Source organism: Aethalodelphis obliquidens, unplaced genomic scaffold, assembly GCF_003676395.1.
Source record: "Aethalodelphis obliquidens isolate GAN/ISIS:26980383/991018 unplaced genomic scaffold, ASM367639v1 scaffold34, whole genome shotgun sequence".
Classification (NCBI taxonomy): Eukaryota; Metazoa; Chordata; class Mammalia; order Artiodactyla; family Delphinidae; genus Aethalodelphis; species Aethalodelphis obliquidens.
This window is the reverse complement of record NW_020837978.1, coordinates 19,852,660-19,866,132: the sequence shown is the minus strand read 5'-3', so window position 1 is coordinate 19,866,132 and position 13,473 is coordinate 19,852,660. Positions and strand designations below refer to the sequence as shown.

Below are 13,473 nucleotides of genomic sequence, written 5' to 3'. Positions count from 1 at the left end.
GATGCACCTGAGGACCGGAGCACCCCTGCAAGTTTCTGTGGCTTGGGAGATGGTCTAGAGAAGAGAAGCATCTGCAACTCTGTTACCGTGAGACTGTAACCTCCTATCCCCCTCCCCCAGGGTAGTGGGGAACGGATAGAGAACCTCATGTTAGAAGGGAGTAGGTGCTGCTGGAAATTAGACAAGCGGAAGCCATGCAGATGTTAAGGTGGCAGAAGCGCTGTGCCAGCCCCTCGTGCAAAGTGACAGCTCCCGCAGGAGCAAGAGAGCAAGTGGAAAAGCAAGATAACCGGGCGGATTTTGTTGGGGGGAGGGGCGGGGGTGGTGCAGAGGGGATGTTGGCAGCGTGGAAGGTTCTTATCCTGAAGATACCAACGTGTTGCTCGAGTGACGGAGAGGAAACGTTTAAGCTTTTGGTCCGGGGGAAACAATCATGATTGTCTTGGAAAACATGTTGGGTCCGTCTTTCCTCCCTGCTCTCCACTTCCTCCACGCTCACAGCCATGCAGTTGGTTGAAGTTCTAGGACTGGGACTAATCGTCGCCCCCATTCCCAAAGAGATTGTACTTGGCGCTCCGTATGGGACTGGGCATCTTCTGTGAGCATTTGCCCCTTTGTTATCTGACACGTGATCACTTCTTCGTTTTTGTTTTCTATCAGGGTTATCTGGCTCTGAGAATGTTCCTCTTCTCCTACCCACCCCCACCCCAGGATATTCCTATTCACCTATTTCCCCTCTTCCTCCTCCAGCCTTTTTGAACCAGCCTCTGAGTTTTCCCTCTAATCCCCCCGCCCCCATTGTGTCTCCATCAGACTGTTTTAGCTGCTGTTCCAAGCAAGGGATGTCAGCTGTGAACTCTTCAAGAAGGAGCATCATCGGGCTACTCTCCAGTGGTTAATTAGGAAGCAGCCAGTGGCTAACCTTCTGTAGGAACAAATTGCAGGGGTGTGTCTACTCAGGGTAACAGCCACTAGAGGAAAGGGCCTCCCTGCTTTTCACCATCCCTGGTAGCCCAGCCCTCAGGCTCAGCCTCTTGTGCCCAGCTCCCCCTTCAGTAGAGATACTGCCTAATCCTGTCTCTTCCCCAGGAAGGTGATACACTTGCCCCAAAATCTGCATCCAAGCATCTGAAAACCTGAATACTGGAGAATCTGTTGAGCAAAAACGTACTGCATATGTTGCTTTTCCGAAAGGCCCCCAGTGGGTGCTGCTTCTCTCTTCCTCTGCCAATCCAGTGTGAGATTTCTGCTTTAAATATTTTATCTTATGTATAAATATAAAGGAATACCAAGCTAGAGCGAGGAAAAGCTAATAAAAGCCTGCACTAGGGACTTGCACAAAATTCTGAGTACCCGAACATAAGCGCCAGCAACGGCTCTCTTTCTTTTTGTTGACTGCAAAGTCAAATTATTTCCAGCAGAAAAGGGACCCATCCCTTTTCAAGGGTGACCTGGAGAAACCAAGGGACCTGGGAAGGAGATATTTATATCTACAGGTGTTGGTAGCTAAACTCATATCAAATTCTACTCTTTAGTATTGAAGTCCATTGACTTGGGGCCCTGCCCATGACGGCCAGGTGTCCTGCCCAAACGGCCAGGTGTCCTGCCCTAAGTCTGAGGTTGCTGAATGGATACATCCCTAGTGTAGTTAAACCCCACAGCCCAGCTGTGATACCAACCACATGCTCACTTCTGAATATAACCAAGTCACTTCTCTGCTATATTTTGGGTTAATTCACAGATTATTGGCTCACCCCATGGTGTCAAGAGACTAAAACACAGACAAAGGCAGTTCTGGAGGGTGGGCAGCACAGCCCGCACATTTCACATTAAATCGTGGAATCAGGCAAACAACAGTCCCTGGGGTTGAAGCGTTTGCAAACCTGTGTTTTATTTTTACTGTTCATTTCATTCAATGGCTTGGGGAAAAAAGATAAAATGCTGTCTTGTTTCTATTCTGCAAAGAAGTCAGAAGTCTAAAACCAGTTTCTTCCTTTTCTTGGGAGGAGGTGGCGGTAAAGTGAAAGTCCATTTTGTTTATGCAGTAGGTGCTCCTCTGGGCAATGGCAGATTTGACTTTCCACTTGGGCTTTCTCTGCCCTGGTGGCCATGGGCAGGGCCTCGTGCTTCTGAACAGCTCCTCTACCAAGGTTATTTTCATCTGCCAAGCTGAACTCCACGAGCTGGAGGAGATAGACAGCTTGTGTTTGTGGCCATTCAACCAGAAAAGAATACCAGCTGAAAACAGACAGTGAAGCAAGGGAAGCGGGGCTGGGGGTGGGGAGAGGAGGTACAGATAGGCCAGCAGCACATAATTGGTTCCCCAAAGGCAAACCTAGACACGGGATGGCTCCGTAAAGCAGTTGTCGCGTAAACACCCCACAGTGATTATTTGAAAGATCCCGTCAACAAAGGAGAACGATTATGACTATGTGCCTTTTCATCTGGAGGGAACCCTCCTTTGGCTTCATTCCTCTCCGCTTTCAAAATCATATCCTTCTAGACAGTTTCTCCGCACAACATTTTCCCCCTGGAAATGAAAACCTCCCCATTGTGCACGTGGAGGCCTTCCAGCCGATTCAACTAAACAAAAGCACTCCATGCACAGATCTTGAATGAATTAATATTGAAACACCCACACGTCCTCCTCCCTCTTCCTATCTGCCCTCTGAGGCCACTGAGTTCCTCTCTGGCTGAATGGCCAAGGTTTGTTATTGTTGGGTTTTTCGTTTTGTTTTGGTTTTGTTTTTTGGTCACTGTACACTAATCCCACCTTAGTTGGAAGTATTCCCAAATAATAATAGATGTTTTTCTCAGAATGTGGCCGGCTATGTAGAAAAGATCATTTTACACATGGCCCAATGCTGGGGTGCCCTCCCTGGACACCATCAAGAAAAGAAGCCACTCTGACTTATTGTCTAGTGTGCAAGGTTTACATGACACTGATGAGCACTGCGTGGAGGAGATGAATGTTTTCACATGTCTATCACACTAATTAAAAAAGAAAATTAGATTTCTTTTCAACAGTGAAAGCAAATGAGGTGCAATATTTCTATGTTGTATTTCATAAGATCAAAACGAGCTCTCTGCCAGACCAAGGAGGGCAGAGTCTTAGACAAAGGGAATGTTTTTCACACCATTTAGCATTCAAAAATATAATAAAATGATTAACAAGTATTTTTATTTCTGAGGTGCATTAGAAGTCCAAGTCCTCAGTGTTTTGTAATTTAAGGGAGTACTGGGATCTGGCCAAAGTTAGATTTTTTATTCAATATGAAAGTGTAAGATACTGATTACACCTTCTAGGAAGTGCACAGTCTGGTAGGGAAGGAGGAAGAGCCCAACTGTGTTGGACAGAGTGCTGGCCACACATGTCTTGGTTTGCCCTGTGTACATCTGTTGTTGCAGCATAGTTATTAATAGCACCCCTTTCACTCAGAAGGATTCCGGTTTGGTCACCCTAGAAATGGGCTGTGAGAGGTCAGAGGAAGGAGAGGAAGGCTGTGATTGAAGTAGCCAGTGAAGATTTCATCCGTGCCTATGGTAAGATTACAGATAAATGGAAGGGAAAAGGGAAGACTCACCAGATAAGACTAGGAAGACGGTGAGCTCCCTGAGGGCACAGAGGGTCTATTTTGTTCCTTCCTGGATCCTCAGGGCTTGCGTGCTGCCTAGCAAATCATAGGCATCAAATGTGAATTCGTTGCCTGTGACCTAGATTTAAGATCAAGACTGAAGGTAGGAAAGTTCAGGATAGTGAGGCGGTGTGCCTGGTAAAGGTCAGATGGGCACGATTATGAAATAAGGCTATTAAATAATGGTGATGTTGCTAAAACGAGGCTGGCGATGCCCGTCCCACAAAACAACCTGTGTACAGAACAATGTCCTGTAACTCTTGTATAATAAAGTCACTTGTCTTTGGGGTTTAATGCTGTGGCTTCCACCTCTAGCACTGGAAGTGATCTATTCCTTCTCAAACAAATTGTTCAGGAAGGAACTGAAGGAACAATGACTCCATTCTCTTCAAGCTGGTCCCCTTCTGTCTTTGTTTTCTGGGAGGACTTTTGGAAGAGAGGCAAGAGCGGGGTGGGGGGGAGGGTACCTCACAAATACAAAAGTAATACAGATGAACACAAAGGGCACACGGTTTTTCCTTCCCATAATAGGGGGAATAAATCCAAAGTGACAGTTTCCTGGAGCTAGTGCAACTCCTGAGAGGTTATTCCCAGTACAGCATTTGCTTTCCCTACCTTTTGCTATATATGAAGGCCCGGAGTGACTTGGTCTTGGCCTTAACTGTAACAGTCTACCTTCTAATTAATGTGACCCCGCTGAAATATGGAGGTTCAAGGTTAACTTCCCTAAATGAAGATTCCTGTATAACTACCAGGTAACCCTTGAACAGCAGTGCCGTACTTTTCATTTATAAAGTTATTTAGCAGCATTTTAGCCACTTTGAAATGATCCGTATCTTCCGAAATTGTAATATAATTTAGTGTTGTCTTGGTGATGGTTCAGAAATATGTGGAGCTTAGAAAAGAGAGAGATAGACACACACAGGGATATAGCACTGAGAACATGCATCGGGGTTCAGAATCCACTCAGCAGAAAGGACATAAAATGACTTATGGAATTGTCAGGTCAGGAAGGCCAGGGAAACACACCCTAGGTCGAGCTTTCTGTAACAACTTTGAAAGTCGTGTTGTAATGGAGTCACTGCCTGATCAATAATCAAGATGCTGCCTGCTGATTTAGGAAGCTACTGTCTCCAGAATGAGGCTGCCACTGCCACCATCAGGAAACAGCCAGCCAGGAAGGCACCACAGAAAAGCCAGACAGTCCATGAAGGTGGTTGCCAGTGGTGACAACAGAAAAGGCAGAAGTATAGCATAGCAGGCAAAATAATGTGTCGTCACCCCCTCCCAAAAGATATCCTAATCCCTGAAACCTGTGAATGAAGAGATTACCTTACATGGCAAAAGGAACTTTGCAAATATGATAAAGTCAAGCACCTTAGGATCGTCCTGGATTCTCCAGGTGGGCCCAGGCTAATTTCATCAGTCCTTAGAAGCAGAGAACCTGTCCCAGCTATGGTCATATGACTATGCAAGAAGGGTCAGAGAGATGCAACATTGCTGACTTTGAAGGTGGAGCAAGAGGCACCAAGAGAAGAAATGTGGGTGACCTCTAGAAGCTAGAAAAAGCAAGGAAGTGGATTCTCCCCTGGAATCTCCAGACGGGAACACATCTGTGAGACCCATTTCAGACTTCTGACCTCCTGAACTGTAAGCTAGTAGTTGTGTGTCACCTTATGCCACTAAATTTGTAGTAATTTGTTAAAACAGCCGTAGGAAACCAATACCCACAGCCTCCCCATCAGATCTTGTGGCAAGTACCCCTGGTGGAGACCCCCTGCATCATGTGCGTAATCGGAGCTGCAGGGGATCCTCAAAAATGTTTTCAGCTTCTGGGCTTTGGTACCAGAAGGCACCAAGATGGGGTTGGAATGACGCTGAATGCCAATCACTCCTATCCAGTGCAGCTGTCGTGGGAGCACATGGGGAGCCCGGGGAGCCACAGGTGTATATGCACAGTGCCCTGAGGGACGGAGGCATGTAAATGTGGCAGAACAGAATCGGATGCCTGAGATTTTTAGGAAGTTTAACAAGAATTATTAAGTCATTAAGGCACAAGGGGGAGGGGAAGAGAAGGCATCAGAATAGTTGCCTGTTTTACCAAACTAGAAGTTACTATCTGATCTATTAGCTATCGCTGGCAGGGTGGTAGTAAGGAGAGATTGTATGTAAGTATCAGTATCAGGGATAATTATTGACATTCTACAACTTATCTCAACTTTATAGTCAGTCTATATGGCAGACTATATTTTCCAAAGGTGGCCTCAACAGTATCTTCCACCCTACAGGCCTTCCTACACAGTGACTTTGATACTCTTCCCATTGAGAAATGAGGCCTTTGTTTCTCCGCTCAAAAACCTGACTCTCTGGACTAATAGGGAATGTGACATCTAAGGCTAGATCACAAAAGATAACTCAGCTTCTTATTAGCTCTTGAAGCTTTCAGCCACCACGTAAGCTATCTGACTATCCTGAGGCTGCCATGCTGTGAGGAAGCCCAAACTAACCAGCCACATGGAGAGGCCTGGCCACAAGGAGAGAGAGAGATGCCTGGCCAGTACCCAGCTTCTCTGGTCCCTACTGCTCCATGTCCAGCCACCATCTGACTGCATGGTAGACCTTGAGCCAGACTGTCCAGCAGAGCCCTTCCCAACGCCTGACTCACTCTTGTTGTTTTAGGCCACTGAATTTGGGGATGATCTGTCACGCAGCAATAAATAACCGGATTGGTCCATGCTGTCGGATGCAGAAAAAAAGTCAGTTAAAACCACAATCTTGTGTTATTCCTATCAGATTTCTTCACTGTGAGGTAAATAGTGTGACAGTTGTCAGTAGCAGAATAACCAAATCTAAAGCCCACGTTCTCTTGCTGTAGAATATTGGCCTAAGAAACTCATTCTTAAAATATGTGTCAGAAGCAGTTTGTTGGTTGGTTTATTGGGGGAGGATTTAGGAAAAGGGGAATTGGTAGCATTGAGAAAGAATTTCAAACTGGCTAATTCAACGTGTGAATAAGCAAGACGCCTGGTAACTTCTTTTGAAAGTAGAATTGCCTCAGTGTGGCAGGTAGATGCGCTGCAAATCTTTACTTTGGGGAGTGTCGTCAAATTTGGGACCCACTTAGGAGATGGAGAAAAAGAGATGAAACACAGCCGGACTAACACACAATGAAGTGTGTTAGCCCTCCTCCCCAGCAGGCTGACTGCTCTTCTTTCTTTTTCTACCACTTCTTTTTTGCACATGCCTCCTTCCTTGATACCCAAGGTTTACTGCTCCTGAAGTTCAAGTTCAAGGTCCCCTCAGAAATGGTACATAATAATACATTGGTCTAAGTCATAGTACCTTATATTTCTGCGGGTTTTTGCAGTCTTCAACAACTTTCATCACATCCATTATCCCATCTCAACCAGAGAACCCCATGATGTATGCAGGACGAACGTTAATGTCCCTGGTTTCACCAATTAGGAAACAAAACAAAAGTCTTGTCCAAAATCACGGTGCCAGTATGTCTAAGAGGCTGGGTTAGTGCTGAGCTGTTCTCACTCCCATTTGGCGTCTGCCACCCCAGAATATCCATTCAACTGGCCTTTGTAGCAAAATCAATGTTAAGCTGGAGAGAGGGAGGGGTGATTTGTTCTGCCTGCCCACCATCTTCAGTCACCAAAATATGGCCTATTTGAAGCCCAATTCATTGAGAGCCCGAAGCATGACTATTTTCTCTTACTACCTGACTAATGATGTCAGTTTGACACTGTATTTTGCAAGTGGAAACCTGCCCCGATAATGACATAAGAAAGGTCAGGAACTGCTCCCTTTGCAGGCTCCCATGACATCCCTAAAAAAGCTTTTGCCCTTTGAATTTTGTCAAATGGCCTTTGGCCGAAAATAGGATAGAAATGGCATGTGCTGTTTCTTTTTTAAGGGTTATTTATTATTATTTTTTTAGATCCTCAAAGTGTGTTTCTTCACATTAATATATTTTCCAGATGTAATTTTTTTTGGCTCTGAGTATTGCAAAATGGCTGATGGAAGAAAACAGCCAAAGCAAGAAGAGGCTAAGGGGCTACATTAACTCAAGGTGCTTTCAAATATGTGAATATACAGTTATCAAGCTAGAGGTACTGAAAAAAAAAATTGAAAGAATGTGTAGTTTTCATTTAAGGAATGAGTCTCACTCCTTTACAGTCTAACTGGGGGGAAATAAGTGCAGGTAGACCTTGCATGTAGATTCTGCGTGCAAAAAAGATGTTCCTGGGCTTCCCTGGTGGTGCAGTGGTTGAGAGTCCACCTGCCGATGCAGGGGCCGCGGGTTCGTGCCCCGGTCCGGGAGGATCCCACATGCCACGGAGCGGCTGGGCCCGTGAGCCATGGCCGCTGAGCTGCGCGTCCGGAGCTTGTGCTCCGCAACGGGAGAGGCCACAACAGTGAGAGGCCCGCGTACCGCAAAAAAAAAAAAAAAAGATGTTCCTTGCATCTTCTCCCCTTAAGTAAATTATGTGATACTGAATGAAGGCACAGGGAAGTCTGAAGCCATTGCAATTTTTAAAAATAAACCCAATTTCTGAATTACATATGTGTCCACATGTATCTCATATCGCATGTTGACATAAAGCCCCTTTTCTGTAGTGAAACATCGAATCGAAATAAAATGTTTTATATAATAATATTAATAATAATAGCTGTCATTTAATAGCATTTCCAATGTGCCAGGCACATGTATTCATTCACTGAATTCTCTCAGTGGCCCCAAGGTAATTACTATTATCATCTGTACTTTATAGATGAGAGAACTGAGGTTCAGCAAAATTAGTAAAGACAGAGTACAGTTTTAAATCTGGGCCGCCTGGTATCAGTCTGGGCTGTAGCTGTGGATGTAAATATACAAAGACCCCAGATTCAGAGTTCCTATAACTGCCGGTTAGTAGCATGTTCCAGAATCCCGAGTTCTCGCACAGAACTGAGCTGGATTATGGTTGCCAGGTCACTTGGCTTAGTCACTCAGTACTCAGATGGTCCATGCAGTTTTCAGGTCGAGAGTCTTAGTTGATATCAAGGCATTAATGAGACACTTCAGGACTTTACTGTAATCACTGAGAAGCTTTTTCACATCATCCAGCCAAAAGGTTCATTAGTCCCGCTAAGTAAGCAGTGTGCCTGTGCTGAGAGGTACCCTATCACAGGGAAACAGACACTTTTCCACTGAGTAGACAATGCGTCCTGATAAGTGATGTGTGTCAGTGGCAAGCCTTCTCCTTCCTCATGCAAACAACTGTCCTTCGCAATGCCTCCGATCTGAAAACCCCACAAAAGGCGGGGGGGGAATGGAGAAAAAGCAAACTTGGGAGAAAAAAGGAGTCATTCCTTCCCTTTTAGAAGGATTATTGTCTAATCCATACCCACATGTAAAGTGTCCCTTGTTCAATTTTGTCTTAATTACTGAATGTAGGAAAACAAGATCATTGTTAATTCATGCAGTTTAATTTATGCATAGGAGAATTATACAGGATAATTACCTGCAGTTGAAGGAAATGAATAGTGTCAGAGCTGGTTAATCCATGCATGGTTCACCGTTCTGTCCCTCTCTCAGAAAAGACTTAAAGCGGTAACCAGTGTGCGTGATGTGCAAAATTGCATTGGTTTGTTAAATAGAAGTATTTTTTCTTTTTTTTTTGCGGTACGCAGGCCTCTCACCACTGCGGCCTCTCCCGTTGCAGAGCACAGGCTCCGGACGCGCAGGCTCAGTGGCCATGGCTCACGGGCCCAGCCGCTCTGCGGCACGTGGGATCCTCCCGGACCGGGGCACGAACCCGCGTCCCCTGCATCTGCAGGCGGACTCTCAACCACTGCGCCATCAGGGAAGCCCTTAACTCCTGTTTGATCTTTTGCAGAAGTGCCCATTTTTCAAATCAGTGCAAGAGAAATTATCTTCATGGGCCCTATGTTAGCCTGAGTAAAATTTCTTTTATGGGAATAATTCAATGGGAATGATGATTATTTCATTTATCAAGATTTATGGGGGATTTATAATAATGATTGGTAGTTTCCTCATTGTCTGGAACCTCTGGGATCCAGTGGCTTCCAAAAACTAAAACCGAAACAAACAGCTGCAACAAATTATGGGACGATGAGTGGACACAGATGGAAATATCCTTGTGATTTTTGTCAAGCAATAGATAGCTGTTAAAGCCTCTTGGAATTCATCTATGGTAATTGGGAGAAGAACAAGACTTGGTTAAAGTTTATTAAAAAAATCATTCTCCATAACTTTTCAAACATTTTAGACAGTTTACAATAATACACAATTAAAAAAGAGAATAAGTATCAAAAGAAGGAGCTCAGAAAGTCAGTATTCTAACTTTAAAAAATTAATGTTTATGCTACAATTAAGCAGCAAGTTTTGCTCTGAGCTTCGTCGTAGCCAGACCAAAACGGATACATACTCGGTTATCACTGAAGTTACTGCTATCAGGAAGATGGACATGCAAAATACAGCAGTTCCTCGGAGGGCCAATTACCCCAGCAATGAATTATAAAAGAAATGTCTTATGTGGGAACTGACACAGAGGAGGTTAATTTGAGCTCGTTAAACCAGAGCATTGCAGTGAAGTTCAAAAGTCGACACTTTGCACGTCGACCTTCACTCTTATTTTCTTATCCCTCCATCAGGTTCTCCTAAAGATCCAAAAGGAGCAATCAAAGGAAACTTCATGAAGAGAAAAAGAAATAGGTATAGTTGGCCTTCAATTGCTCTGTTTTGGACAAAAAAAAGAGAGATTCAACTTTTCTAAGGCAAAGTTACATGCCATAATCAGGTTTTTGTCTTCAGGCAAGGTTACCAGAAGGAGTTGAGGGTGACTCCTCCCTGCCTACATGTTCTCACAGGGGAGCCCGGCTCAGACAATTGAGTTGCAACTTCATGATAATCTTATTGCAGTGCCGGAATTCAGCACTTGAGATCTTAGGTTTCAGCGAGACCAACCTGATTAGCAAAATGAAGAGCATAAAAACATAAAACTTTCATTGCTTAGGTGAGGCCATTTGTCTTTATATCCTTGACCTTGATGTTGATGATGATGGTGGTGGTGGTCGCAGGCATCTGTTTTACTGAGTGTATACTCTGTGCCTGGCGTTACACTTTACAGGCTCGATGTCCCTTAATCCTCACAATAACTTAACGATGTCAATATTATGAGCCCCATTTTAGAGAAGAGGAAACTGAGCAGAGGTCATTGTTCCAAAGAGGAAATTCACACCAATTGTGTGACTGCAGACTGATGGTCTAACCACACACCACACAACTTGAGGTGTCTGTGTGTGCACGTGTGTGTTTAAGCTTCCGGATCCTGCTGCTCCCTTGCTCTTACTTGCTGCTCCTCTCTGTTGTGTACAAAGACGCTGACTGTAGCAATCTCTAAGATTCTGTCTAACTTAAGACCCTCTATTAATTAGAGCTGTGATGGCATGACATTACCTCTGAGCTGACTCTCAGGAAATACGTAACATATATACACACGTGTTAAGTTGAAGTGTATTCTCATTCACTAAGACAAATGCTCCCACTTAAACCATTTTCCTTGACTCTGGAAGTGCTAACAGAAACATAACTGATACATTTGATACTGCCCTTCCCTGCTGAGAATATTAATTGTGGCACACAGCGTGGTCTGAAATCCAGCTCTGGAAGGCGGCAGGAGGGTAGGGGGTGCAGTGGCTGGCTGTGTCCAGCCACCTGTCCATACTGTTGCCCCCTTTTTCTCTTTACCCTGAATACCCCAAGCCGAACAGTTGGAGGGCATCTGCTCTTGGGGCTGGAACACCCACACTGCTGACTCGGAAACAATAAACCCATCCTGCCAAATGGTGTATTTTTGGTACAGAGAAAAATTTGTCCCTCCTAGGGATCAAAATACATTCTTACGTGAATGCATGTCATTTTTTTAAAGACATTGCCCAGTTCACATTCCACATTCTGCTCATCCCACTGGATTGTACTCAGCACCCACATTTAATGTTCTCTGTACTTTCAATTCCGAAGTCTTGGGATGAGGTTTGAGAAACACACAGTGTGAATGACACCCTTCAGAAAAGAAAATGTTCAGAGCAGCTGGTTGTCCGGAGGGCGTCCACTGAAAAGCTCACAAATCATACCGTAGAAAATCAACTCTTAAAAATGCCTGCTTGGTGGTAAAATATCCTAGGATATTGTGCCATATTTAATGCCAACTGCATTTTTTTATTTAGGAAGAATCAACGCTTTTTTTACCCCCTCTGCAGATATTATATAGTCTCTCCAATTGAACCCTAGCTCAGCTACTTCGACTTTCAAGACACCTGAGAATGCACAGTACTATAAATGAGATCCTAGGTAAATTATAAAGCTCAGGAAATCAACCTCCTTTGAAAGATTTCTCCTCTGGGAGATGCACAGGAAGTCTCCATCCAGACCTCCTTAAACTGGAGACAACTTGATAATACATCCTCATCATCCTAACGATAAGAATAGCGAATGCTATTCACTGTTCTAAGCACTTTAATTCAGTAACCTATTTAATTTTCACAGGAAACTATGAGTTTGGTTCTTTTCCCAATTTTACAGATGAGGCAATTAAGGTCTGGAGAGGTTAAGCAGCCCATCAAGGCTATACAGTATAAAGTGGTACTGCCGGGCCACAAACCCAGGCAGGGTGACTTCTTTGGTCTCAGCAGCCCTGAGACGCAAGGCTCACTTGCCTTGTCAGCGCACAATTGGAAAGCAGAAGATTAGAGGACCATGAGTTCCAGTCCTGATAGGCAGTTACTTTTGAGTCTTCACAACAGTGGAAAAGTTTTTTCTTTTAAATCCTAAGCTTCTCAGAGCCATTCCTTTTTGCCACTAAATAAGAGAGACAATTTTGTCCTGTGTTTCTGGTAAAGACTACAATGCCTTTTTCAAATATTTCTTGTAGTGGAGTTGGAAGCAAGTGACTAAAGAACATTAATCGTGACTCAATTTTTTACATATTGAAAGAATGGAAGGCAGATGTGACCAAGATTATGGTATACTGTGTGCGCAGAGAAAAATTAAACCCTGGGAAGATTGTTTTAAGTATCTCTGGCAAGGCTCCACCCCAGATCAATTAAAACAAAGTCTCTGGGGATGAGGCTCAGACAATCACTTTTTTTTTTTTTTTTTTTTTGCGGTACACGGGCCTCTTACCGTTGTGGCCTCTCCCGTTGCGGGGGACAGGCTCCGGACGTGCAGGCTCAGCGGCCATGGCTCACGGGCCCAGCCGCTCTGCGGCATGTGGGATCTTCCCGGACCAGGGCACGAACCCGTGTCCCCTGCATCGGCAGGCGGATTCTCAACCACTGCGCCACCAGGGAAGCCCAACAATCACATTTTTAAAAAGCTCTCCAGGAACTTCTAATACGCAGCCAGGTTTGAGACTCTCTAAATTATATTAGGCTCTTTCTAGATGTTATTGATAGTTATATCAATAGGAAGGTGCGGAGGCTGAGATATAGGTTAAATATTTATTTTAATGTGGTAAATATCTTCAAATAAACCCAATAATTCAGTTCTGGGTTTAGTCAAAACTGAACTTTCTGGATTTAGCCACAAGAGTTTAAGGTACAAGGCATTACTCCTGAATAGCAAGGATTACCCATTTATTTTTGTTGAATCTAAAATGCTGTTATTATTGTTATACTATGTTATACTATGTTACAATGAGCATCTCATTGTGGGGAAAGGTTATGGAATAAGAAAATAAAAAGCAAGGAGAGTGACAGTGAGACAAAGATCAATTGTTCCTGAACCCTCCGAGCACCTGATCAGACCTGATTAATGACGTCTTCG

At 44.2% G+C, this 13,473-nt stretch overlaps 1 protein-coding gene across 7 annotated transcripts in view; it reads left to right on the top strand.

Moving 5' to 3' along the window:
- Positions 1 to 13,473, top strand: part of RIPOR2 (RHO family interacting cell polarization regulator 2) — a 211,109-nt gene that overhangs the window by 123,565 nt on the left and 74,071 nt on the right. The window contains exon 1 of one of the 7 annotated variants that reach the window (XM_027128514.1): positions 9,431 to 10,362. The exons of the other annotated variants lie outside the window; for them this stretch is intronic. The gene's annotated coding sequence lies outside the window, so the exon portion shown is untranslated. Of the gene's footprint in view, positions 1 to 9,430; positions 10,363 to 13,473 lie in introns of those variants that run through there. 7 annotated transcript variants of the gene reach the window in all.